Raw genomic sequence first — 27,728 nt, 5'->3', positions numbered from 1 at the left:
GGTATTTTCTTTATGCACCGGTTTTAATTGAAACAAGTAAAAAGGCATTAAGTTCGGACGGATCGAACTTTAGATACCCACCGCTTGGTGTATAAAAGCAAAATTTCGTTTAAATCCGGTGGTATGAACGATTTTTTATCTATAGCAGCTACTATTCAAAATTTCAGCAAAATCCTCAAGACCATACATTGGGAGATCGATATGTATAGTACCTATAACCAAATATGATTTGACCTAAACCATATTAGGGAAGGATGTGTAGGGGGTTAACATAGGTCACTTTTCTGAATTTCAGCAAAATCGGGGAATGAATACACTGTTTATGGATGAAAGACCTTCAATCGGGAGAACGGTCTAAATGGGGGCTATATCCAAAAAAGTGCTGGGCTAACCCATACTCGGCATGGATGTCGAGGATCTTAACACAAATCGTAGAACCAAATTTCAGCTAAATCGGATAAAAAATCCTGCTTTTATGAGCCTAACCGGAAGATCGTTCTATAAGTGGGCTATATTAAGATGTAGACCATAAACCATACTCGACACGGACGTCGAGGATTTAAACAAAAGCCATTGTACCAAGTTTTAGCGAAATCGGAAACAAACCATTTCGGGGATCTTATCCCTAGTCATTATGCAAAATTTCAGCGGAATCAGGTAATAACTGCCCCTTTTGTGGGCCTAGAACCTTTATGGGCTTTGGAAGCTACCGTAGCGCAGAGGTTAGCATGTCCGCCTATGGTGCTGAACGCCTGGGTTCGAATCCTGGCGAGACCATCAGAAAAAAATGTCAGCGGTGGTTTTCCCCTCCTAATGCTGGCAACATTTGTGAGGTACTATGCCTTGTAAAACTTCTCTCCAAAGAGGCGTCGCACTTCTGCACGCCGTTTGGACTCGGCTATAAAAAGAAGGTTTCTTATAATTGAGCTTAAACTTGAATCGGACTGTACTCATTGATATGTAAGAAGTTTGACCCTGTTCCTTAGAAGAATTTTCATGGGCAAAATTTGCAAGAACCTTAATTCGGGAGATCAGTCTATATGGGGGCTATGTTAAAATACACACTGATCTGGATAGTATTCGGCACAGATGTCGGGGATGCTAACACAAATCATTGTGCAAAATCCAAAAATCGGATAATAAATACAGCATTTATGAACCTTAGACCCGAAATCTGGAGATTGGTCGATATGAGGATTATATCAAGATATTGTCTAATATAGCCCATCTTCAAACTTAATCTTCTTATGGACAAAAAAGAATCAGTGCAAAGTTTTAGCTCAATATTGTCGTTTTCAAAGATTATAGCATGATTTCAGCAGACAAACAGAAAGACAGACAGACTGACGGACATAGCTAGATGGCCTTAGATTATTACGAGAAATAAGTATTTAGATGTGTTGCAAACGGTATGACAAAATGAATATACCCCTACCCTCCGTGGTGGGAAGTTTTATTTTCGGTTGCAGTTAACATCTACAGGGAATTTTTCTACAGATGGGGTTTGGTTACTTTATAATTACACTAGGATTTCATGACATTGAGAACATTTCATTGTCAAATGGCAATATTCTATCTAAGAAATGTCCAGTGTTCAATGTAAACAAGTAAAAAGGCGTTAAGTTCGGCCGGGCAGAACTTTGGATACCCACCACCTCGGCTATATATGTAAACCACCTTTAATCAAATTCCTGTGAAAATTGCATACCTTATGTCCCATAGCAGTTATATCGAAATATGATCCGATCTAAAAATAAACTGATCTGAACCATTTACAACATGGATGTAGAAAAGCCTAACATAAGTAAATATGTCAAATTTCAGTTAAATCCGATTAAATCCGCCTTTTTTGGGGCCAAGACTTTAAATCGAGATATCGGTCTATATGGCAGCTATATCCAAATCTGGACCGATTTGAGCCAAGTTGCAGAAACTCTCACTGTCCCAAATTTCGACGACATCGGACAACAAATAAGTCTTTTATGGGCCCAAGACCTTAAATCGAGAGATCGGTCTATATGGTAGCTATATCCAAATCCGGACCGATCTGAGCCATATGGAAGAAGATTGTTTAAATGCCTAACACAACTCACTGTCCCAAATTTCGGGGACATCGGACAATAAATGCGACTTTTATGGACTCAAAACCTTACACTGAGAGATCAGTCTATATGGCAGCTATATCCAAATCTGAACCGATCTGCCCCAAATTAACGAAGGATGTCGAGGAACCGAACACAACTCACTGTCCCAAATTCCAGCAAAATCGGATAATAAATGTGGCTTCTATGGGCCTAAGACCCTTAATCGGCGGATCGGTCTATATGGCAGCTATATCCAAATCTGAACCGATCTGAGCCAAATTGACGAAGGATGTCGAAGAACATTACACAACTCACTGTCCCAAATTTCAACAAAATCGGATAATAAATGTGGCTTTTATTGGCCTTAGACCCTAAATCGGCGGATCGGTCTATATAGGAGCTATATCAAGATATAGTCCGATATAGCCCATCTTCGAACTTAACCTGCTTATGGACAAAAAAAGAATCTGCAAAGTTTCAGCTCAATATCTCTATTTTTGAAGACTGTAGCGTGATTTCAACAGACAGACGGACGGACATGTCTAGGTCGTCTTAGATTTTTACACTGATCAAGAATATATATACTTTATAGGGTCGGAAATGGATATTTCGATGTGTTGCAAACGGAATGACAAAATGAATGTACCCCCATCCTTCGGTGGAGGGTATAAAAACGTTGGTAGGATAGGAACATTTGGTATTTCGATACCTCTAGGGGAAAAAATGAATATCTGTCCACGCTTTGGACAGATGCTACCTAAGAAGAGTACGGGTATCTACCGTTCATTGGGCTTGAATTGGAAAGCATTTATTATTATGAAAGAAGCATGCCCTTAAGGGCGGGTCGATTTTTTATTTTAAAATCGTATAGCAAACACGTATGTTAGATAAAGTTTAAGTGGCAGTCTGATATCAGTCTCACTCAGGCGCTTTCGTCCATTGTGCTACCACAGGAAGAGAAGAAGGAAGATGCCATCTAGTTCCTACCGTTGAACCAACCAGATCGCTTTATAAAGCCCATCAACTTGCGAATGTTCATATCCGCTAAATCAGGTTTTTCAAGAAATGAGAACCTAAAGTGGAACTTCTTTTGACTGCAAGTGCGGAACACACACAGAAGGTGTTCTCACAACTTCTGCAAAAGTCGTTACTGGCAACCTTCAGTCGGTCTGCATGTTTTCCGATTAGACAGTGACCTGACACAATGACTGAGACGTCTGTTCTTGCCAATGACAACAAACCGGTAGACCTCCTCAAGTCTTGATTGACAACATAGTTTTGGAACGCTCATATCCCCCTCTTTATGACCATCTATCATTCGTTGTCCTTCGGACCTGGTCCTGAAGACTTAGCTTACATGTCGGTAGAGGCATGTCCACAGACTCCAGTTTCCCTGGAATGTGTAGGGTAGTTCCTAGTCTCGCATGCTCGTCCGCTTTACTGATCCCTTGGATATCTCTGTGACCCTGCACTCAGAACAGTTGAATTTTGAACTGTCCAGCCATCTCGTTGAGAGATCTGCGACAATCGAGGGCGGTTTTTGTTTTCAGAAATGCGTTCTGCAGGCATTTAATGGCTGCCTGGCTGTCTGAGAAGATATTTATGCCAATTCCTCGTAATGACATTATATCTTAGCCATTCCACCACTTTTTTATTTACAAGTATCTCCGCTTGACACACACTGCAGTGGTCGAGTAACCTTTTCGATATGACCAGTTCTAGATCTAGAGTACACCCCAAAGCCCACCTGGTGGTCCAGTTTGGAACCATCCTATAGAAGTCTATGTAACTTCTATTACCTGGGATATCGTAGTTCCAAGCGGTTCTATCCGGAATAGTGGTTCAGTACTTTTTTTCAAAAAGCGACTCAGGTAGGATGTAATCCGCACTGGCTGAAACATGGCACATTGTATTGAGGATACAACATTGTCCGTAGCCGCCACATGACCAAAGAGAAAGCTCCCTTAATCTCACGGCAGTGGTCGCTGCAATTTGTCTAGCAAAAAATCCACAGGCATAAGATGTAGCATTAAATTCAGTGCATCAGATGGTGTCGTCCTCAGTGCGGCTGTGATGGACAAACAATCCATCCTTTGTATGCGGTTGAACAGTGGGTGGACTCTTGAAGCGCCGTCCACCAGACCACAACACTATATAGCATTATAGATCTCACAACTGCAACATTCTCCCCTCCCAAGGAGACAGGTACCACTGCTGGCAACTTGTCTGCTGAAATAACTACTTCTGTCTTGCTAGGATTTACACCTCAACCACTTTCGGTAGCCCACTTCGCTATTCAACGTAGAGCATCTTGAGGTATATCTCTTATAGAGCTGGGAGAAAGGACAGAGTCTTGTGGTACTCCTGCGGTCTATCTATATTCGAGAACCCATCTACAACAACTCGTATAGTGCGATCTCTGAGAAAACTCGATATAAATCGAGCGAACTTATTACTGACACCAAGAACGACAAGCTTTGAAGGGAGTGCACCGTGCCCGACCCTATCAAATGCCTTGGAGATATCCAGAGCCAAGAACTTACTCTCACCGAACTGGTGAATAGAGCGACTCGTTCAGAATAGAAGCAACTCGTTCAGAATAGAAGTGACTCGTTCAGAATAGAACGACAACGCTCGGACAGGAATGCCATCAGGTCAACCGTGGAGCGATTTCTGCGGAACCCATATTGTCGGTCGCTAAGAAGACCATTGGACTCTTAGTATCTCACAAGATGGTAATTGACCATGCTCTCCATAACCTTGGAAAGCGCGGAGCGTAACATTAGTAGTAGGTAATTCTCAGGATCGATGGCTTCACCCTTCTTGGGCATAGGCTGCACATTCGCAATCTTCCAACGCGCCGGGAAAACACCCGCACTGTAAGCAAGGTTGAAAAGATTGCGTAAAGGACTAGCGAACTTCGAAGAACACATTAAACAAGGGACTACTTGCTATCCGGAGACGGGAATTGATTTACGTCGTGATCTGAAGAACCCTTTTGACTCCTCGTATTCGAAGAATATATCAGAGGCAGGGATATATATACGTCTTCAATAATGGGAAGAGGTTGATGGCTTTCCGGCAGGGAAGAATTTCCCACAAACTTGTCAGCCAACATGTTAACCTTATCAACTGGGTCAGTGAATATATGGTTGTCTTTAATGAAAGTCGTTATAGCCCATGAGTTGCCCTTCACTCTTTTCACAAGCGACCAAAAGCTTCTTGAAAATGCAAGAACTTTGGCACGAAGACGCTATTCGTGCAGAAACTTTTCGCGCCTAAGTACTCTGGCACAAGAAATTCTTGCCTGTTTGCGCTGCAATTCATTACTGTCATTGTTATTTAAAGGCCAATTTCTGAGTGCCTCCTCTTTCTGATCTGATGGCATTACTGCTCCAGTTTTTGTTCTGTGTCTCCCATTTCCCCTGAGAAGTTCAAAATCCCGGAATTCTTAGTCCACGAACCATTCATCATCACATCCATGACTCCTGAATAAGAACCACATCAAACGCCCCTGACATCAGAAGGACCTTTAGTGCCGCCGAAGCGGCCTTAGAAAAGTGGAGATTTATCTGCAGAAACCGGGCCATACTCAGGATTCCGAATTTTCACCAATGTTGCGTGAGCCTCGTCTTCTCATTCCGCCAATAGTTCATTCTTACGAGAATGGCCAATTGTCCTTACACTTTTCCTTAGATGCTTCACTAGCTGCTGCTTTCGAAATACCTTACAGTTCTGTTCTTCTCCGCTGGCGCACACCTTGAATTCAATCCATCAGGAAGATCCACCCCAAAATTTTCACTGCTGTTGCGTTAGTCTCGTCTTCTGAGTCCACACAAGATTCGTCCAATCTTGTCATGATAAGCTACTGTACGCATTCAGCTCTTTTCCTCAGGACCCGGACACTTGAGGTCTGCACGATTCCTCCTTAGATGCTTCACTAGCTTCTGCTTTCAAAGTACCTTTGGAGTTCTATTTTTTCCCGCTGGCGCACACCTTGAGCCCAATCCAACCGGATAACCCACCCACACAAGGCTTGTCGGGTTCCATTTCCCCTGTCTCCCCTTCTCTTCTGATCGTGGCAGGGGAACTTTCTGTCTCCTGTAATCATCCAGGCTTTACAGATGTGGTCAATAGCTCCTCAGACAAGTATTCAGCAACAACTGCTGAGTCATTTCCTGATTCCCCAACCCAACCGCTTCTATTGAACTTCAGCTTCAACTTGTTGAATCTGTAGAACACAACTCCATTAGACTTGTTAAGGTCTGAGAGACATTCGGAGTTTAATACAGCCTCATCTAATCTACCAATCTTCCAGTCGGTGATTAAACGATTGGGATTACCGTCCCTTAATCTCCCAAGTATGAATTCAGGATCTGAGGGAATCCTTGGTATCCAAGTGTGGGACATTGTTCGAGAAGGAATATCTTCCTTCTTAACTAAATCCAGTGCTGCGCCTGGCCAGATCTCGCCAATCTTCTATAGGACGCAACGATACATTTCAATTGAGCGTTTATCCCCGAAAGCAATTTCTTTGTGTCGGCCCCGATACCAACCTGCGTCGTCGCAGACTGGAGGAGTCCCAGGTAATTCCGCAAGGACATCGGAGTATACACATGACAGTTCATTGACTATCCCACTGCATACATGGGAACAATTCCATGTATGTAGCCCTGTTTTTCTCCCTTGTCAACAGCTACCATCACCAAGCTGTCCCTGGCGCCATTACAAAGGTCCTTGCAACCATATTACTATTGTTCGCCTTAGTTCTTTTGGGCATGGGATGCCCCCCAGGTGAAAGCAGCCTTTAGGCTGACTGCGGTGCCGTTTCCGAATCTAACCGTGTAGCCTTTGGCTAGATTCGGAGAGTCTCTCTCATTACCGGTGAGAGTCTTAGGATCATTCACTCCAAGCCTCTCAATAAATCAGAGCTTTTACTTTAATTGGCTATGACAGAATATTCCTTCCACTAGCCGAACGTAGAATAGCGTTCCAAGCGCCTCGATCTTCTGCGCTCATTCGAAAATCTCGGACACGAAGTTTCGAGGTGTCTCCCACAACTTGTTCTTTCCATCGGGCTTTTGGTGTTCCCGGTTTGCGTGTACCACCGTGTTTGCCTTCAAAAGACTTCTTTGCTGGAGCTTCTTCATCCATTCTGACAACATGACCTAGCCAACGCAGCCGTTGTATTTTGATGCGTGTAACTATGCTATCGTCGTCATACAGCTCATACAGCTCGTGGTTCATACGTCGCCTATATTCTCCGTTAACGCAAACTGGTCCATATATTTTACGAAGAATCTCTCTCACTCACTCCAAGCACTGCCTCATCTGCTTTCACAAGTACCCATGCTTCAGAACCATATAACAGCACGGGTAGTATCAGTGTCTTGTAAAGTGTAGTCTTCGTCTGTCGAGAGGTGGCCTTGTTTCTAAACTGCTTACTTAGTCCAAAGTAGCATCTGTTTGCCAGTATTATTCTTCGCTTTATCTCAAAACTGGTGTCATTCGTTTCGGTTACGGCGGTGCCGAGGTAGATAAAGTTACCGACTATCTCAAAGTTTTGGGTTCCAACTTTCTCCATGTTCTTTATCTGCTCGGTTGTACAAGGCTTTTTGGGAGTGGAGACCATCCACTGACTCTCTTTCGATTCTCCTGAGAGCGATGCGCCTCTTACAATTCCAACCTCATAAAGAGCGTTTTGGTTTGCCAGAGAAGGCCGATGACCTAGGCAAATTATAGGCACGCGAAGATAAAATAGGTTATGCCTTGTCCTTAAGACTCGAACCGGTTGTCTTCATCGAAAGCCACTGCTGACCAGTCATCTGTCGGCTAGTGGAGGGTGGTTTTAGTAGCAGACAACATGCTACGGCCGGATACCACCACCGCTGCTATTGGGACTTTGGAGTCCATTGTAAGCCTACTCCTGGGCTCTAGAACCGCCGCTCCACTAGAAACAGACGCAGATCATCACCCGCCTGATGGATAACACTATCGTAGCTATGCTTGAGTGATTCAAAAAATTTCTCCAAAAATATCTACCTCTTATGAGATACAGAAAATTCTGGCGGAGCGAAATAAGAATACGTCCGCTCTACTCAAAGGGTCAAGCCCAGGTTCCCCATTAAAAATAATTTTTATTTTGAAGTTAATGGAATGATCATAAAATTTGTAGAATTCTCTATAATTACTCAAGCCAATTCTTTTTAAATGCAACTCATGTTCTGGGGTCAATCACATCCAATAGTTTTACAACAATTTACAGTTATGTGTAATCTGGCGATATAAATAGCAAAAAAAAATAAATCTCTGCTACTGTCATAAGCATTTTTGTGGTTTTGGATTAATTAAATTTGGCTGGCTTTATGTGGTTGATTTTTTTTCGAAATCCTCCACTGCGTATGAGTGTTACCTTAATGATAATATAATGTAACGTATACGCCACACATAGCACAAAATGGCATTTTCTACCGTGGCTTTTACACGTTGTTAAATTGCATGTGTTGTTTTTTTTTTACTTTTCGTTTTACTGAAATAAATCCTTTATGAAATGCAATGAACATATAATCGTTCAGTTATTGACGATGTTCAACGCAAACAAAAATGGGGCGTGTTCACAACGTTAATGCCTTGTTAATTCAGTTCAGCCAACAGACAGGGATAGGCCTTTTGAGATTTTTCTGTTACCGAATTCCATGTCACAGGGACGAATTTATTTGCCCATCTTTATAGCATGTAAGAGTGTGTTTATATTATCATTACATGTGCCACATATGGCCGCCTTTTAAGGAGGGCAATGTAAATGGAACAATTTAAACTCTAATGATGGTCTGCTGTCAATGGGCTAAGGTTGAATTTCAAAGATTGAACAGCTTCGGTGGTGCAATCAGGCCGATGCGTATTGTCTGTTACTGAAACTTTGACTAGTAAAGTGACTGCGCCAGGCTCCACCAGCCGACAGACGAGTGATTTGAGTAGGTTTTCGATGAAGAACTAGGTATCTTCATCGGTTCTTGAGAAGAAGGCGGGGGTTTGACTAGGCGATTGGCCTTCTCTGGCTAATACAGAAGAGTAATAGGGGTTTAGCTCTCAGTTTTATTAAGAGGCTTGGGTTGCCCAAAAAGTAATTGCGGATTTTTCATATAGTCGGCATTGACAAATTTTTTCACAGCTTGTGACTCTGTAATTGCATTCTTTCTTCTGTCAGTTATCAGCTGTTACTTTTTGCTTGCTTTAGAAAAAAGTATAAAAAAAGTATATTTGATTAAAGTTCATTCTAAGTTTTATTAAAAATGCATTTACTTTCTTTTAAAAAATCCGCAATTACTTTTTGGGCAACCCAATAGTTTCCGTGCAGTGTCAGGTCGTATTTTTCTTGACACACTAATATGAGTGCGAACCTTTGCTGCAAGAACATCGTACATCTAATACGCTGGTTGAACGCCTTCTATCTATCACAACATAATCAATGTATTTGGTTTCTCGTGTTCTGATCGGGTGACAGCTATATGGCCGTGTGATTCCTTTGATATTTGAGTCTTTTGCTGCTAACTACCATGTTCTTTATGGCGTCGAAATCTATTAGCCTCAATTGGAAGTTTCTTCGTGTAGGCATAATTTTCCTGCTGTGGGGTCAGAGATATTTTCCTCTCCTATTTACCCATTAAAATCACCACGAACGATTTTAATACCACAGGCAGGAAAGCGATCCTATTCTCTTTCCAGGTGCTCGCAGATAATATCCCTGGTCTGCTGGTCCTTGTTTTCCTTTAGGGCATTGGTGCAAATGTTGAAGAACTTGGCCTTAATGTGGATTGTGGTTAACATATCATCCACCGAAGATAAGGTGTTTCAGTGTTCGACTAGCCACAAATAGAAAGCCAAATTCGAGCCTCGTTTCATACCAGCTATAATATAGGGCGTCACCTCTGGGTACTGTTGTGGAGCCCTTCCCGAGCCATCGCACTTCCTGTGTGGCAATAATGTCTGCCCGATATTTCTCCAATACTTCTGCCAGTGCGTAAACTGGGCCCCCTCGCTATAAAATGTGCGGACATTCCACCTGTAGATACTAACATCATGGTCTTCAAAACGTTTGCGGGGGTCGTCAACATAGGGGAATCCGTTTTTATACCCTACATTCTTTCGTCATTCTTTTGTAACTTCTCGAAATATTCGTCTAAGACCCCATAAAGTCATGACATTTTAAGTCGATCTAGCCATGTCCGTCCCTCCGTTTGTCTGTCGAAAGCACGCTAAGTATCGAAAGAGTAAAGTAATACAGATTTGCCCATGAACATTCCATAAAGGAACAGGGGCAAACTGCTCACATTTCAATGAGTGCTGTCCGATTCAAGTTTTAATCCCAATGATAAGGGACCACGGCATGCCGCAGTGCAATACCTTTTTGTGGAGAAGTTTTTATAATTTCCAACAACTGTGCCAATTATGGCTGTCACATAAACCGCCTCTAGAGGGCGCAATTCCTAACCGACTTGGCTGAAATTTCGAAATTATGAGTTTCAACAACTGTGCCAAATCGGTCCATTACCTGATATAGCTGCCATATCTTTTTTTGTCTTAAAAGAGATACCGAGAAAAGATTTGACAAATGCGATACATGGTGGAGGGTATATAAAATTCGGCCCTGCCTAACTTAGAACGATTTTACTTCTTAATATTCTTGGTTTTTTCATAGTAACTTTACTTTTCATAGTAAGATTTTCGGTTGATGGGCTACTAACGAAGGCCACCGTAAAGCAGAGACTAGCATGCCCACCTATGACGCTAAACGCCAGGGTTCGAATCCTGGCGAGACCATCACAAAAAATTTTCAGTGGTGGTTTTCCCCTCCTAATGCTGGCAACATTTGTGAGGTACTATGCCATGTAAAACTTCTCTCCGAAGAGACATCGCACTGCGGCAAGCCGTTCGGACTCGCCTATAAAAAGGAGTCCCCTTATCATTGAGCTCAAACTTAAATCGGACTACACTCATTGATATGTGAGAAGTTTGAACCTGTTCCTAAGTGGAATATTCATGGGCAAAATTTGCTTTTTTTGCTACTAACTCGACGCTCCAACCTATCTTTTCATACCTACCACCGAAGAATGGGGATATATTCATTTGTCATTCCGTTTCCAACAGATCGAAATATCCATTTCCGACTCTATAAAGTTTATATATATTGGTTGGCCAAAAAGTAATTGCAGATTTTTCATATAGTCGGCGTTGACAAATTTTTTCACAGCTTGTGACTCTGTAATTGCATTCTTTCTTCTGTCAGTTATCAGCTGTTACTTTTAGCTTGCTTTAGAAAAAAAGTGTAAAAAAAGTATATTTGATTAAAGTTCATTCTAAGTTTTATTAAAAATGCATTTACATTCTTTTAAAAAATCCGCAATTACTTTTTGGGCAACCCAATATATTCTTGATCGTGGTAAAAATGTCTGTCTGTCTGGTGAAATCACGCTACAGTTTTTAAAAATAGAGATAGTGAACTGAGATTTTGCACAGATTCTTTTTTGTCCATAGGCAGGTTAAGTTCGAAGATGGGTTATATTGGACTATACTTTAGTAAAGCCCCCATATAGACCAATATTTTAATTTATGGTCTAAGGCCCATTGTGTTAGGCCATTCGACATCCTTTTTCAACTTGTCCCAGATCACTCCAGATTTGGATTTAGCTGCCATATAGACCGATCTCTCGATTTAAGAAGGTCTTTGGCCCATAAAAGGCGCATTTTTTGTCTGATTCCGATGAAATTTGGGACAGTGAGCTGTGTTATGCCCTGATATATCCTTTTTTCAACTTGAATTATGACGAAAGGTGGCAGGTAAATAACCCGAAGTGGTGAGTATCCAAAGTTCGGCCCGCCGAACTTTATACCTTTCTATATCGTCCTCCATAGAATGGGGGTATACTAATTTCGTCATTTCGTTTGTAACATCTCGAAATATTCATCTAAGATTCCATTAAGTATACATATTCTTGATCGTCATGACATTTTAAGTCGATCTAGCCAAATCCATCCCCAGGGCATCCGTTCTTATTAGTGCAGGTCAGATGGGATTGTAAACGATCTTGGGTCTTGACTTCTTCAGCTTCTAGAGGGCGCAATTCTTATCCGGTGTGGCTGAAATTTTGCACATTTCGTTTTGGTATGACATCCAACAACTGTGTCAAGAATGGTCTAAATCAGTCCATAACCTGATATAGCTGCCATGTAAAACGATCTTGGGTCTTGACTTCCTGACCTTCTGGAGGACGCAATTCTTATTCAATTTGGCTGAAATTTTGCACATATCGTTATGGTCTGACTTCCAACAACTAAGTCAAGTATGGTCTAAATCAGTCCATATCCTGATATAGCCGCCATATAAACCGATCTCCCGATTAGACTTTTTGACCCTCTGGAGGGCGCGATTGTAATCTAATTTGGCGCATATGTCGTTTTGGTATGACTTCCAACTACTGTGCTAAGTATGCTGTCCAACATCTGTGAGCCTTACCAGTACCTTCCTGAATGTGACACTTCCAGTTAAGATGCCTGTCCAAGATCACTCCTAAGTATTTGACCTTGTCACATATCGAAATCGTTTCATTGAGGATATGTGGTGCGTTGAATTGGCCGACATTTGTCTTCCTCATGAACAAGCAGATTTCGGACTTTTCTGGGTGAACATTGAATACCCTAGATCTAGCCCAGTCGCATGCCATCTACAGGACCCTTTCGGCCCTTCTATCTAGCTGTTTCGGATTCTTGCCTCTTAAACGTATTATAACGTCATCTGCATAGCAGACGGGTTCAAATCCCTCCTCAGTCAGCATCCACAATAGGTCATTTATGGTGGTCACCCATAGGAGTGGCAATAAAATGCCCCCCTGTGGCGTGCCTTGTGTCACTTTCTTCCTTATGTTTGTGTCATCGGAAACTCATCTATCCACCTGTTCCTTAGCATATGGTCTATGCAGTCTCTAAGGACCTGATCCACCCGGTACTGGTCTAAGGACTGGATCAGTGTGTCGATTTGCACATTGTTCAAAGACCCCTCGATGTTAATGCAGACCGCCAATGTGTACGCTTGGCACCGAAGGCTTTTTCTATTTGATGTACAACCTCGTGCAGGGCAGTCTCCACCGACCTTCCCTTGGCATGGTTATGCTGTTTGTGTTTGAGCAGTTCGCTGAAGTCCACAATACGTTCCATGGTTTTGAGTAGAAAAGACGTAAGGCTTGTAGGTCTGTAGGCCTTTGGTGTCGCATAGCTTGCCGGGCTTAGGTATAAATACCATTTTTACCTCCTGCCAGGCTTTCGGAGTATATGCAACTCCTAGGCACGCTGTGAGGATAGTGACCAGATGGGGCGCCAGTTAGCCTGCCTCTTTCTGTTGTAACGCCGAAAATATTCCATCAGGTCCGGATGACTTAAATGGTTTGAAGCTCCTCAATGATTCCTTCACCATAAATTCTGTAATCAAAAGCTTTCGATCAACCTCATTCTTCTAAGATTCCGGTGTTTCCGTGAGTCCCGTCGTATCCTGGGGAAAAAGAGTTTTCATCAAGAGCCTCAACATGAACTCCGTTGTCTCTGCTCTCACTCCCATGTCGTCTACTAAAGTTTCTGTTTGGACATGGGTTTTTGAGAGAAACTTTTTTTACATGGCGGCGTCATTAACGCTTTTGACCTTTTCGCACAAAAACTTTCAGGAGACAATCTGTTTGTTTTCTTATTGTTTCCAATAAACCGGATGACTTGAATGGTTTGAAGCTCTGCAAGGCTTCCTTTACAATAAAATTCGTAATGATTTGCCTTCTATCAAGCTCATTATTCCAAGATTCCGTAGTCTCCTCTCTTTGTGTCTCCTCTCTTACTTCCTTGTCGTCTTTTAGTTTTGACATGGATTTTTGAGAGGGATTTTTTCCTCTTGGCGGCGTCATTAACGCTAACGACCTGGTCGCATATAAACTTCCAGCAGACAATCTTATTTTATTCCTTGAGCCGTGTGTAATACACATCCCAATTAACATTAGCTTTTTTACGATGTGCTCTGTTATAAAGTCTGCGGACCTCTTTCCCAATATTGCGAATCTCTCAGGTCATCCTGGGTTTTTTTGGGCTGATTTGGTTTCTCCAAGAGGACAACTATTTTCGAAAGGCCCCACCAGCGCAGTCGTAATTCTGTTGACATTGCCGTCCATGGGGGTGTATCCAAAGTTCGGCACGGCTGAACTTAGCACGTTTCTTTTTCAAAGAATGCCTCATACATGCATAGCTTGATTTATACTAACACACCAAAGCTTGTTACAATTTGGCCCAGATGTGCCCATCTGACACTTCTGCTAAAGACCAACAAAATCGTTCCAGAATTAGATATAATGATAGCGCCCGGTAGGTGTTGGGTGTTATTAAGTCGACACCGTTCAAATTTTGCTTTTCCTTATTTGTTTAGTCTTTAGGGAACCATCAAGTAACACTTTGACTTTTATATACAAAACTTACTCTATGCATGCATGTGTAATGGGAATGATTTTGGCTTCTGCTGTAATTCTAACTCACCACAAAATCCATATAAATGCCTCTAATCCAAGTGGGAATAATTCTAAGTTTCTATTTGGTATGTATTACAAAAATCCACCTACATCCCACCAGCTCAAGAGGCGGCCACAATACTCCAGCTGTACCACCAATATCAACAATATCATGCTACAGCAACAATGATAATAGCATAGGTCCTTACCACATAGGTCCTTGCATATGCCAACATGCGACAAGTGCTTCCCACTCAAGTGTGTAGTCTAAACATGCTGTAACACACTTTAGTTTTTGCCACAAGAATCGGTGTGGTGTGTCTGTGTGAGTGTAGAGCTACCACGATATGGTACAAACTTGTTCGTACTAGGCAAAGGATATGATGACTACCTAAGTGTGTGACACGCCCAGTCAATTGTTAACAATTCAGGCAAAAAGTCGTTTCTTTTTTTTTCCTGAAGCTGACATTTTCAAAAATTCTGTGAAGGACCTTCGTCGAAATGCCTCATGTTGTTGAACAACAAATGCTCATATTTCACTTGTATGGAGTTTTCTTTTTCTTTCCCAAATCTTCATGAAATATGCATTTTTTTTGATTTCAAGCTATGAGATGAAGCAATATTTGGATCTTCACCACATCTCTGATTGAAACTAATGGGACAAAGAAAGAATGGCTTTTTAAAAAAAGAGAAAACTAAATCATTCAAGTTTGGGGAAAAACAACTTTAATTTTGCATACCCACCACCAGAAGGAGGAGGACTATCTGGCGCCCCATCTCTGCAATATTTTCAAAGCGTGCCTGGGACTTGCATATACTCCGAAAGCCTGGCAGGAGGCAAGGGTGGTATTTATATCCCAGCCCGGCTGGGCAAGTTGTGCGACACCAAAGGCCTACAGGACTATAAGTCTTACGTCCTTTCTGCTCAAAACTATGGAACGTATTGTGGACACCATGATAAAGAGTGGGACATCCAGCGAACTGCTTAAATACAAAAACTGCACTTTTTTCACATTTTTTGATTTCCGAACTGTATAACGTTTAACTGAGAGATCTGATATTGACTCTGGTAGCGACAAAGTCGTTGTAAATGTTGCACAAAATTAATTTTGAACCACAAATGCCTTTGCAAATTGCAAAATACAAAGCAGATCTCGGTCAAAATTGCACAAAAAAAATTTGAGTCGAATATCTCCGAAACCAATGGAGATATTCTAGACCTCAAGCGGTTTTTTTTTGTAGGGATTTTCGGGCACTATCCATTATAAAATTTTGAGAATCAGACCATAAATGAAGATTTGCAGCCCGAACAATTTTTCGAAATACCGAGGTGACCAACTTTAGGGGCCTTTCAAAAGGCGCCAGGGCAACCTAGGTCTTGAAGTTTTGCACACCTTAGCTTTCATAATTTTTCTCCTTTCTATACCCTCCACCATAAGATGGGGGGTATACTAATATCGTCATTCTGTTTGTAACTACTCGAAATATTCGTCTGAGACCCCATAAAGTAAATGTATTCTTGATCGTCGCGACATTTTATGTCGATCTAGCCATGTCCGTCCGTCTGTCCGTCCGTCCGTCTGTCTGTCGAAAGCACGCTAACTTCCGAAGGAGTAAAGTTAGCCGCTTGAAATTTTGCGCAAATACTTCTTATTGGTGTAGGTCGGTTGGTATTGTAAATGGGCCATATCGGTCCATGTTTTGATATAGCTGCCATATCAACCGATCTTGGGTCTTGACTTCTTGAGCCTCTAGAGTGCACAATTCTTATCCGATTGGAATGAAATTTTGCACGACGTGTTTTGTTATGATATCCAACAACTTTGCCAAGTATGGTTCAAATCGGTCCATAACCTGATATAGCTGCCATATAAACCGATCTTGGGTCTTGACTTCTTGAGCCTCTAGAGTGCGCAATTCTTATTCGATTGGAATGAAATTTTGCACGACGTGTTTTGTTATGATATCCAACAACTGTGCCAAGTATGGTTCAAATCGGTTAATAACCTGATATAGCTGCCATATAAACCGATCTGGGATCTTGACTTCTTGAGCCTCTAGAGGTCGCAATTATTCTCCGATTTGCCTGAAATTATGTACTACGGATCCTCTCATGACCATCAACATACGTGTTTATTATGATCTGAATCGGTCTATAGCCCGATACAGCTCCCATATAAATCGATCTCTCTATTTCGCCCTTTGGGGGCTCAAGACCAAAGGGCGCAATTCTTATTCGAATTGGCTGACATTTTACACAGGTATCCAACATGTAATAATATATTAAAAGCAGAGCAAATCTTTTCTTATATCCTTTTTTGCCTAAGAAGAGATGCCGGGAGAAGAACTCGGCAAATGCGATCCATGGTGAAGGGTGTGTAAGATTCGGCCCACCCGAACTTAGCACGCTTTTACTTGTTTCTCCTTTTTCCTCCTTTTTTCTCCTTCTGTGCATCGTGTTCTCCTTCTATGGGATGGACATCTCGACCTCTCGTACCCGAACTTAGTGAATTTATTCTAGTTTTAACTGTAAATAGACCGATCTCTAGTTTAACTCAATTCTGATAACAACAAAATTTTATTAAAATATATCCGTGGCGATTGGCATTCATAGTTTGGCCCTGCCCGAACTTAATGCGTTTTTCTTTGTTTGCTGCTCCGTGTGATTGTTCTTTAAAAACTGTGTGTATTAATCGGCAATCAATCAATCAGAAAGTACTCTCCAGAACTTTTTGCCCTACTGTTCGCATGTCATGAACTTTACAAAAAAACTTTTCCATGCACATGCCTAAGAGAAATAATAATGTGTTCGCATAACAAAAATCTGCTGCCACCATAGCTCCTCCCCCTTGGCATCGTTTATGCATCAGGAATTCCATAGCATTTGCAAGTCCTTTGACAATTAATTATGTCCTTAGTTTCCTGAGTGGGGCTGCTTCAACAAAAGTTTTTGTTGCGGTTGTTGCAATTCCTGCTGCGGTTTCTTTTGACGTGGCAGCTGCATCAGCAAGACCAGCGGTTTCAGCAGCAGCAGCAGCAGCAGCTGCAATTCATGTTCACTGGAGTGCATACCGTAATGCGTACTCATTCGATTTGCAATGCGATTGAGGACAAAATTTAATCTGCTGATTTCATGATAAGTGAACTTTAAGATTTTCTGCAACTCTGCCAAGTATTTGTTATCTGCACATTGACAATGGTTTCTACAGAGATTGAATATCTATGGTTATGTGTTTGGAAAGAGATTTAAAGTTTTTCGGATAGGAGTAGAGTTGTGGGTATATGAGGGAATATTTTTAACAGCGATCTTAATTAAAATTGAAAACTAAACTGTGTCAGCAATCCAAGTTAATATGAAAACTTTAAGCAGACTTACAATGTTCGCCTTTCATTTTACACTCTAAGGTATACTAGAAATATAAGGCAGGCATTATACTACGTAAGTGCAATCATGGATTGTTTACCAAAAATCTTGGAATATAATCTTCTGTTAGGTAAAAGCAAGTAAAAGCCTGATAAGTTCAGCCAGGCCGAATCTTTGGAACCCACCACCATGGATTCTGTTAAAAATGAATACAAAATAAATTTAGTTAAAGGGCACAAAACTTCTGTCGAACCAGCAAAAATTTAAGCTTCTACTCACCGAACACGAATGATCGAGAGACCGGTTAACATGGGAGCTATGTCAGGTTATTGATTGATTTGCACCGTATTTGGTGTTTGGAAGTCGTAACGTAGCCAGCCAAGTCGGACAACAATTGAAGCTTGTACGGGCTTAAGAAGTCACATCGGGCGATCGGTTTATATAGGAGCTATATCAGGTTATAGATCGATTTGGACCGTACTTGACACATTTGTCGGAAGTCACAACAGAACTCTGCATGCAAAATTTCAGCCATATCGGTCAACAATTGCGGCTTGTAAGGGCTTAAGAAGTCAAGTCGGGAGATCGGCTTATATGGGAGCTATATCAGTTTATTGACCGATGTGAACCGTACTAAGCACAAATGTTGGAAAACACAACAGAACACTACATGCAAAATTTTAGCCAAATCGGATAAAAATTGCGTCTTCCAGGGGTTCAAGAAGTCAAATCGGAAAATCGGTTTTAATTTGAACCGATATGGCCCATTTGCAATCCCCAGCGGCTAGATCTACGCGTTTGTTCATTCAAATTGTTTGGTAATTGCGCCCTCCAGCGGCTCAAGAAAACAATCTGACGATCGGTTCATATGGCAGCTACATGAAGTTACTAACCAATTTAGACCATACAGAGCACAGTTGTTGGATAGCAAAACGAAACACAGTGTGCGAAATTCCAGCCAAATCGAAAAAGAATAGCGCCTTCTAGAGGGTCAAAAATTCAAAATCCGAGATGAGTTTAAATCGCAGCTATATCAAAACATTGAGGTCACCGTAGCGCAGAGGTAAGCTTGTACGCCTATGACGCTGAACGCCAGGGTTCGAATCCTGGCGACACCATTAGAAAAAATTTTCAGCGGTGGCTTTCCCCTCCCAATGCTGGCAACATTTGTGAGGTACTATGCCATGTAGAACTTCTCCTCAAAGGAGGTGTCGCACTGCGGCATGCCGTTCGGACTCGGCTATAAAATGAAGGACCCTTATCATTGAGCTTAAACTTGAATTGGACTGCACTCATTGATAGGTGAGAAGTTTGCCCCTGTTCTTAAGTGGTATGGTCATGGGCAAAATTTGTTGTTGTTTTTGTATATCAAAACATGGATCGATTTGAGCCTCTTACAATCCCAACCCACAAAAAAAAATTCAAGGGCCTAGCTTCATCACTTCGGAAGTTAGGGACTTAGACTTAGAATGTCAAGAGGATCAATAATATATGTACTTTCTTGAGTCACGGAGGCCACCGTAGCGCAGAAGTTAGGGTGTCGGCCTATGACGCTGAAAGCTTGGGCACGAATCCTGGCGAAACCATCAGAAAATATTTTCAGCGGTGGCTATTCCCTCCTAATGCTGGCGACATTTGTGAGGTACTATGCCGTGTTAAAACTTCTCCCCAAAGAGGTGTCGCTCGGATTCGGGTATAAAAAGCAGGTCCCCTTATCATTGAGCTTAAAATTTGAATCGGCCAGCACTCAGTGAATTGTGAAAAGTTTACCCCAGTTCCTTAGAGAAATGTTCATGAGCAAATTTGCAAGCAGACTGGTGCGACTGAAGGCAACTTATATCTCCTGCTGAAAAGAACTAATTCTGTCTTACACGGATTTATGCCCAGACCACATCTCGAATTATTGATCTGGGTCCCCATAAAGTATATATATATATTCTGGATCGTCCCGACATTCTCATTCGATCTAGCCATGTCCACATGCGTCTGTCCCTCTGTCGAAACCACTATAGTGGTCGAACCCGTAAAGCTAGCCGCTTGAAATTTTGCACAGATACTTAATATTGATATAGGTCAATGGGGGTTGCAAATGGGTCAAATTAATTCAGATTTAAATATAGCTCCCATATAAACCGATCTCCCGATATGACTTCTTGAGCCCCTGGAAGCCGCAATTTTTGTTCGATTTGGATGAAATTTTGCATGTTGTGTTCTCTTATGACTTCCAATAAATATGGTAAGTACGGTCCGAATCGGTCAAGAACTTGATATAGCTGCCATATAAACCGATCACCCGATTTGATTAGCCGTTTTGGCTGAACGGATTTCAAATCGGGTGATCGATTTCAACAATTGTGCTAAGTACGGTCCGCATCGGTCTATTACCTGATATAGCTCCCACATTAACCGATCTAACGATTTGACTTCTTGACTCCTTACAAGCGTAAATTTTTGTCCGATTTGTCTGAAATTGAGCATGTAGTATTCTGTTATGACTTCCAACAATTGTGCAAAATACGGTCTGAATCAGTGTATAACCCGATATAGCCCCCATATAAACCAACCTCCCGATTTAACTTCTTGAGCCCTTGAAAGCCGCAATTTGTATCCGATTTGGATGAAATTATGCATGTGTATGTTATGACTTCTAACAATTGTGTTTAATATGGTTTAAATCGGTCCATAACCTGATATAGCGTCCATGTAAAACGATCTCTCGATCATCCTTGTTCGGTCCCTAGAAGTATGTAGAATAAAATTATGCCCTTCAACTTAATTTATTTTTAGCAGAATCCATAGCGGTGGGTTCCCAAGATTCGGCCCGGCCGAACTTAGCACGCTTTTACTTGTTTTCTTTTCTTCAAACTCATTCCGTCTTTTCTACATGGCATACTCTTGGCTCATTAAAGCTCGACTCCCTTTAGGGGTTATCAATCCAATATATATATTGATTCAAATGACCAGCTGTGAATGCGTAAAGAAAAAAAAAATATCTCTCTTTCGATAAAATTTTAACACAATTTTCTCTAAGAGCAAATGTTGATGGCGTTTTTACTTATCTGAAGCAGTGACGTTATTAAAAGAATTTATTTAAAAATATGATTAAAGGTTTTCCTTTCCAAAAGACTATCTCGTTATTTACAATGATTTATTAGTCGCTAAATAGCGCTCACTTAAGTGTTGTAAAAATATGATTGTTCTTTTCGAAGGTATTTTAACTTGCCCTCATCATTTGAAGGCTAATGATTTAGAGATCTTTACCGCATTGACCACCCAAGACACTGATGTGATTTATTATACTTGAGAATATCCAAAACAGATATGCCTTTCATAGTGGTAAACGCATTGAATTTTTCGCATGAATTCCTAACAAGAAAAACTCCCTAAAACTAAAGTACTACTAAGACACAAAATGAAAGAAAAATGGTTTTTTAAATTTCTGACAAAAGAGCAAGTTTGCAAAAAAAAAAAACGGAAATTCCTGGGATGATATATGGAAAATTTGACCTATGTGTGTCAGGGTGTGTGTAATGATTTTGTGTGGGTGTATATTTGAGTGTGTGTGTGTGTTTGGAGTACATTGCTGATTGTTTTCTTTGGCAAGACTTACACATGCATTACCCAACCCAGGACAGGAGTTTTGGTAAGACAAATTTTTTCTTCTCTTTCCCTGTGGCCATCATCTTCATCTTCACCAGAGATGAACATATCTGACACTGGCATGACTCGGAAATGTTTAGTCATGCTGAAGTTGCTAGACACTGTTGCCATTTGTTTTGGGGGGAGGTGGGATTAAAAGAAAATTTCTGGGAAAATGAAATTTTCCCAATTTGTTTTTTTTTTTTAAGAAAATGTTGATCAAATGGCACAAAAAAATTATAAAAAAAACCAAAATATAAAATTTTCTATAATTATCAAAATTTAATAAAATTTGCAAATAATCAAGTTTTTACAGTTTTAATGAGAATTTAATATCTGCAAGAAGTTTTGAGTAAACCGCGATATAAAAAACAAGTAAAAAGGCGTTAAGTTCGGCCGGGCCGAACTTTGGATACCCACCACCTCGGGTATATATGTAAAACACCTTTCATCAAAATCCGGTGAAAATGGCATACCTTACATCTCATAGCAGTTATATCGAAATATGTTCCGATTTGGACCAAATACTAATAATTACAGTAGCTATATCTAAAAATAAACCGATCTGTACCATATACGACGCGGATGTCGAAAAGCCTTACATAAGTCACGGTGTCAAATTTCAGTGAAATCGTATTATAAATGCGCCTCTTACCAAGACTTTAAATCGAGATATCGGTCTACATGGCAGCTATATCAAAATCTGGACCGATTTGGGCCAAGTTGCAGAAAAATTTCGAAGAGCCTAACACAAAGCACGGTCCCATATTTCGGCGACATCGCACAATAAATACGCCTTTTATGGCCCCAAAACCTAAAACCGAGAGATCGGTCTATATAGCAGCTATATCCAAATCTGGACCGATCTGTGCCATACTGCAGAAGTATGTTAAGGAGCTTTACTTAACTCACTGTCCCAAATTTCCCCGATATCGGACAATAAATGCGCCTTTTATGGGCCCAAAACCTTAAATCCAGAATTCGGTCTATATGGCAGTTATGCCCAAATCTGAACCGATCAGGACCACGTTAAAGAAAGATGTCGAGGGGCCTAGGTCAACTCGCTGTCCCTAGTTTCAGCAAAATCGGATAATAAATGTGGCTTTTATGGGCCTAAAACCCTAAATCGGAGGATCGGTCTATATGTCAGCTATATCCAAATCTAGACCGATCTGAGCCAAATTGACGAAGGATGTCGAAACAGCCTAACAAAACTCACTGTCCCAAATTTCATCAAAATCGGATAATTAACGTGGATTTTATGGCCCTAAGACCCTAAATCGGAGGATCGGTTTATATGGCAGCTATAACTAAATCTGGACCGATCTGAGCCAAATTAACGAAGAATGTCGAAGGGCCTAACACAACTTACCGTCCCAAATTTCATCAAAATCGGATAATTAATGTGGATTATATGTGCCAAAGACCCTAAATCAGAGGATCGGTCTATATGGCAGCTATATCCAAATCTGGACCGATCTGAGCCAAATTAACGAAGAATGTCGAAGGGCCTAACACAACTTACCGTCCCAAATTTCATCAAAATCGGATAATTAATGTGGCTTTTATTGGCCTAAGACCCTAAATCGGAGGATTGGTCTATATGGGGGCTATATCAAGAAATAGTCCGAAATAGCACATCTTCGAACTTAACCTGCTTATGGACAAAAAAAGAATCTGTGCAAAATTTCAGCTCAATATCTCTATTTTTAAAGACTGTAGCGTGATTTCAACAGACAGACGGACGGACATGGCTAGATCGTCTTAGATTTTTACGCTGGTCAAGAATATATATACTTTATAGGGTCGGAAATGGATATTTCGATGTGTTGCAAACGGAATGACAAAATGAATATACCCCCATCCTTCGGTGGTGGGTATAAAAATATTCTTTTACAAAAAACTTGACAGACATTTTATGAAAATTTTTATAATCTAATTTCACTTCAATTTCTCTCTTTATTCATTTCAGAATTTTTTGTGGTGAGACCACTGGCTGCTACTTCGATACTTGCTCCTTCTTTTCAACAATGAATGTAAGTAGTTCCTCATAAATTAAACTCTGCCAAGTAACTTTAGATACAATTTTCGTAATTTTTTTTGCCATCTACTGTTTTGCAAAAATAATAGCAAATATGGCTTTTATGTTCTTTCATTTTCCATTAAATATTTGCTATTGTTGTTGTCTTCCCTTTTCTACATTAATTCTCACTTATGTGCGTGTGTGTGTGTGTGTATGAATGAGGTTCATGCAAATTGCCTATACGGATGAATAAAGTCCATCAATATTTGCCTATGTCCAAAGGAATGAAGAAAACTTTTTTTTTTTTTTTTGACATTTTCAAAGTTGAAAAGATGTTGATGGATGTGGTTTGGTTTTGTATGAATAATTAATAATGTGTTGTACTAAATAGGGAAAAATATTGAACATTTCAAAAGATCTTTAAAACTTTGTCACAATATGGTGCAAATATTGCAGAAACAAGTAAAAAGGCATTAAGTTCGGCCAGGACGAACTTTGGATACCCACTACCTCGGGTATATGTGTACACCATCTTTCGTCAAATTGCGGTGAAAATGCATACCTTATGCTCCATAGCAGCTAAATCGAAATATGTCAGATTTGGAAGAAATACTAACAAGTACAAGTCATTGTTCAATTGTGTATAACAAATTATTGATCTAATTAGTCGGTATATCTTACCAGTAAGGAAAGACAAAAGTCGGGTGGAGCCGACTATATAATACCCTACACCACCTGCTGTACGTCGTACTTTTTATATGTAGAACTTATCTCGAAACCTAGTCAGACTTTAACTTGAATACCTATTGAAATATTAAATAGAACTTTGCCAGATTTTCCTACTAAAGGACAAAAGATTTGGATTTCCACATCCTTAAAAGGTCATATCGGATAAAAGACTATATGGGTGTTATATCGTAACCTGTTTGATGACACACACTGGGACGTTAAATATTGGATTGCCCAAAAAGTAATTGCGGATTTTTTAAAAAATAAAGTAAATACATTTTTAATAAAACTTAGAATGAACATTAATCAAATATACTTTTTTTACACGTTTTTTTCTAAAGCAAGCTAAAAGTAACAGCTGATAACTGACAGAAGAAAGAATGCAATTACAGAGTCACAAGCTGTGAAAAAATTTGTCAACGCCGACTATATGAAAAATCCGCAATTAATTTTTGGGCAACCATAGAACATCTCACGCCCTATATTGTAGAGATGTGACCAAAATTGTGGCTTTACTGCCTTAAAAGTCCATATCAGATAAATTATATACACTAGAGCTATATCTATATCTGGACCGATTTTAATGAAATTTTGCGCACGTATTGGAACGTCAAATAAAACGTCTTATGCAAAATCGGACGAAAATTGTGATTTCTACAGGCTCAAGTCTATTTGGGATGAAAGATATATCGGGGACCTATATCTAAATCGAAGACGTCAAATTAAACACCTCGTACTACAACTTGTTAAAATCGGAATAGTTGCTTCTACAGCCTTAAAAGGCCATATCGGACAAAATATATATTGGGATGCCCAAAAAGTAATTGCAGATTTTTCATATAGTCGGCGTTGACAAATTTTTTCACAGCTTGTGACTCTGTAATTGCATTCTTTCTTCTGTCAGTTATCAGCTGTTACTTTTAGCTTGCTTTAGAAAAAAAGTGTAAAAAAGTATATTTGATTAAAGTTAATTCTAAGTTTTATTAAAAATGCATTTACTTTCTTTTAAAACATCCGCAATTACTTTTTGGGCAACCCAAGCAATCGCATTGGTTCTTCAAATAAAACTACTCACTTTTTGCCTGTTAGGGCGAATATCATTAAATTTTACAATTTTTGTTTGTTTTTCTTTTTCCAGACGAGCTCAATGATCGGAGATGCAAATGTTCGAAATGCTTTTCCATTTGCATCTCCGATCATTGAGCTCGTCTCGAAAGAGAAACAAACAAAAATTGTAAAATTTAATGATCTTCGCCCTAATAAGCAAAAACTTGAAAAAATGAAAAATTCGGCAGAGCCCGGCCAGGATTCGAACCTGGGCACACAGAGCAACAGCGAGAGCCATTGCCCATGTCTTAGTGTTCGAAGCCATCAATACAACTTCCAACAGATTCACAAAATCATGTGTAGTACGGAAGAAGTGTAATTTGTCACAGAAAGAATGTCTGTCATTATACAAAAATAAATGCATTGGGAAAAGTACAGCTGATAGTCAGGATTGTCGACGGCCCTTGAAGCCATCACACCTAATATGGTTAAAAAGTCTTCTAACCAAAGACGAAACGCGTCCCATAGTGGTTGGTGTGTGTTGCTATCTTTGGCTTTCCTTTTCCATCTGCATCTCCGACCATTGAGCTCGTCTTGAAAAAGAAACAAACAAAAATTGTAAAACTACCCACGCCAAATTTTGTAAAGATCGGACCAAAATTGTGGCTTCTACAGCCTTAGAAGGCCATATCGGATAAAAGATATTTATGGGAGCTATATATATAAATCTGAACCGATTTTGTTCAAAATCAATAGCGTTTGTCCTTGGGCCAAAAAAGAGACTTGTGCAAAATTTCATGGCAATCGGACAATAAATGCGACCTGTTACTTGATCACAAGAATACATGGACAGACAGACGGACCGACGGGCATAGCTAAATTGAGCCCGGAAGTGATTCTAAGCCGATCGGTATACTTATCAATGGGTCTAACTCTTCTCCTTCTAAGCGTTGCAAACAATTGCACAAAGTTATAATACCCTGTACCACAGTGGTGTAGGGTATAAAAATAAACCGATCTGAACCATATACGACATGGATGTCGAAAAGCCTAACATAAGTCACTGTGTCAAATTTCGGCGAAAGCGGACAATAAATGCGCCTTTTATGAACCCAAAACCTTTAATCGAGAGAACGGTCTATGTGGCAGCTATATCCAAATCTGGACCGATCTGAGCTAAATTGAAGAAGAATGTCGTAGGGCCCAACACAATTCACTGTCACAAATTTTGGCGACATCGGACAATAAATGCGCCTTTTATAGGGCCAAAACCTTAAATCGAGAGATCGGTCCATATGGCAGCTATATCCAAATCAGGACCGATCTGAGCCAAATTGAAGAAGGATGTCGAAGGGCCGAACACAACACACTGTCCCAAATTTCGTCCTCCATCCTTCGGTGGCGGGTATAATAAAACTGTGGTTCGAAATCAAGGATACCAATGTCCGTCAAACTATTGGAAAATTTAGCGCGATAACGATAATGGATTGAGCAGGGTGACCTGTTTTCGAACTATTCAAAAAAGTATTTTTTTAAGCGATTTAAATTTTTGAGATTTTTCAAAAGCCCAAAACCTTTAATCGAAAGAACGGTCTATGTGGCAGCTATATCCAAATCTGGACCGATCTGAGCTAAATTGAAGAAGAATGTCGTAGGGCCCAACACAATTCACTGTCACAAATTTTGGCGACATCGGACAATAAATGCGCCTTTGATAGGGCCAAAACCTTAAATCGAGAGATCGGTCCATATGGCAGCTATATCCAAATCAGGACCGATCTGAGCCAAATTGAAGAAGGATGTCGAAGGGCCGAACACAACTCACTGTCCCAAATTTCGTCCTCCATCCTTCGGTGGCGGGTATAATAAAACTGTGGTTCGAAATCAAGGATACCAATGTCCGTCAAACTATTGGATAATTTAGCGCAATAACGATAATGGATTGAGCAGTGTGATCAATAAATGGGCTTCCTAATGGCAGGGGTACTCCTACACGTACCATGGGTGTGTGTAGGAATGGTTCGTGGCCTAAGAATTCCGGGATTTAAACTACTCAAGGGTACGGGGAATGGGAGACACAGAGCCTGTATTCTTGCAAAGAGTAGTCTAAATGAATAGTTTCCCAGCACTCTTAGAGATATACGTCAGGAAGCTTTACGTGCAACAGCGAAGTGGGCTACCGAAAATGGTCTAGGTATAAATCCGTGCAAGACAGAAGTAGTTTTGTCAGCAGGACATACAAGTTGCCTATACCTGCAAGAGAGCCATTGGCAAAAGTTGGGGGCTTAGTCCGTGCGTCATGCCTTGGG

At 40.6% G+C, this 27,728-nt stretch overlaps 1 protein-coding gene and 1 long non-coding RNA gene across 2 annotated transcripts in view; one reads left to right on the top strand and one right to left on the bottom strand.

The window, feature by feature from the left end:
* The window catches only part of LOC106088126 (uncharacterized), a 527,532-nt gene that overhangs the window by 104,479 nt on the left and 395,325 nt on the right, over nt 1-27,728 (top strand). Inside the window, exon 2 of the mRNA XM_059370442.1 lies at nt 23,593-23,656. The gene's annotated coding sequence lies outside the window, so the exon portion shown is untranslated. The remainder of the gene's footprint in view (nt 1-23,592; nt 23,657-27,728) is intronic.
* Nucleotides 1-27,728, bottom strand: part of LOC131998144 (uncharacterized) — a 195,235-nt gene that overhangs the window by 68,935 nt on the left and 98,572 nt on the right. The gene's annotated exons all lie outside the window — the stretch shown is intronic.

Source organism: Stomoxys calcitrans, chromosome 1 (assembly GCF_963082655.1).
Source record: "Stomoxys calcitrans chromosome 1, idStoCalc2.1, whole genome shotgun sequence".
Taxonomy (NCBI): domain Eukaryota; kingdom Metazoa; phylum Arthropoda; class Insecta; order Diptera; family Muscidae; genus Stomoxys; species Stomoxys calcitrans.
The sequence above is the reverse complement of the archived record's forward strand: the minus strand, read 5'-3'. Positions and strand labels throughout refer to the sequence as shown.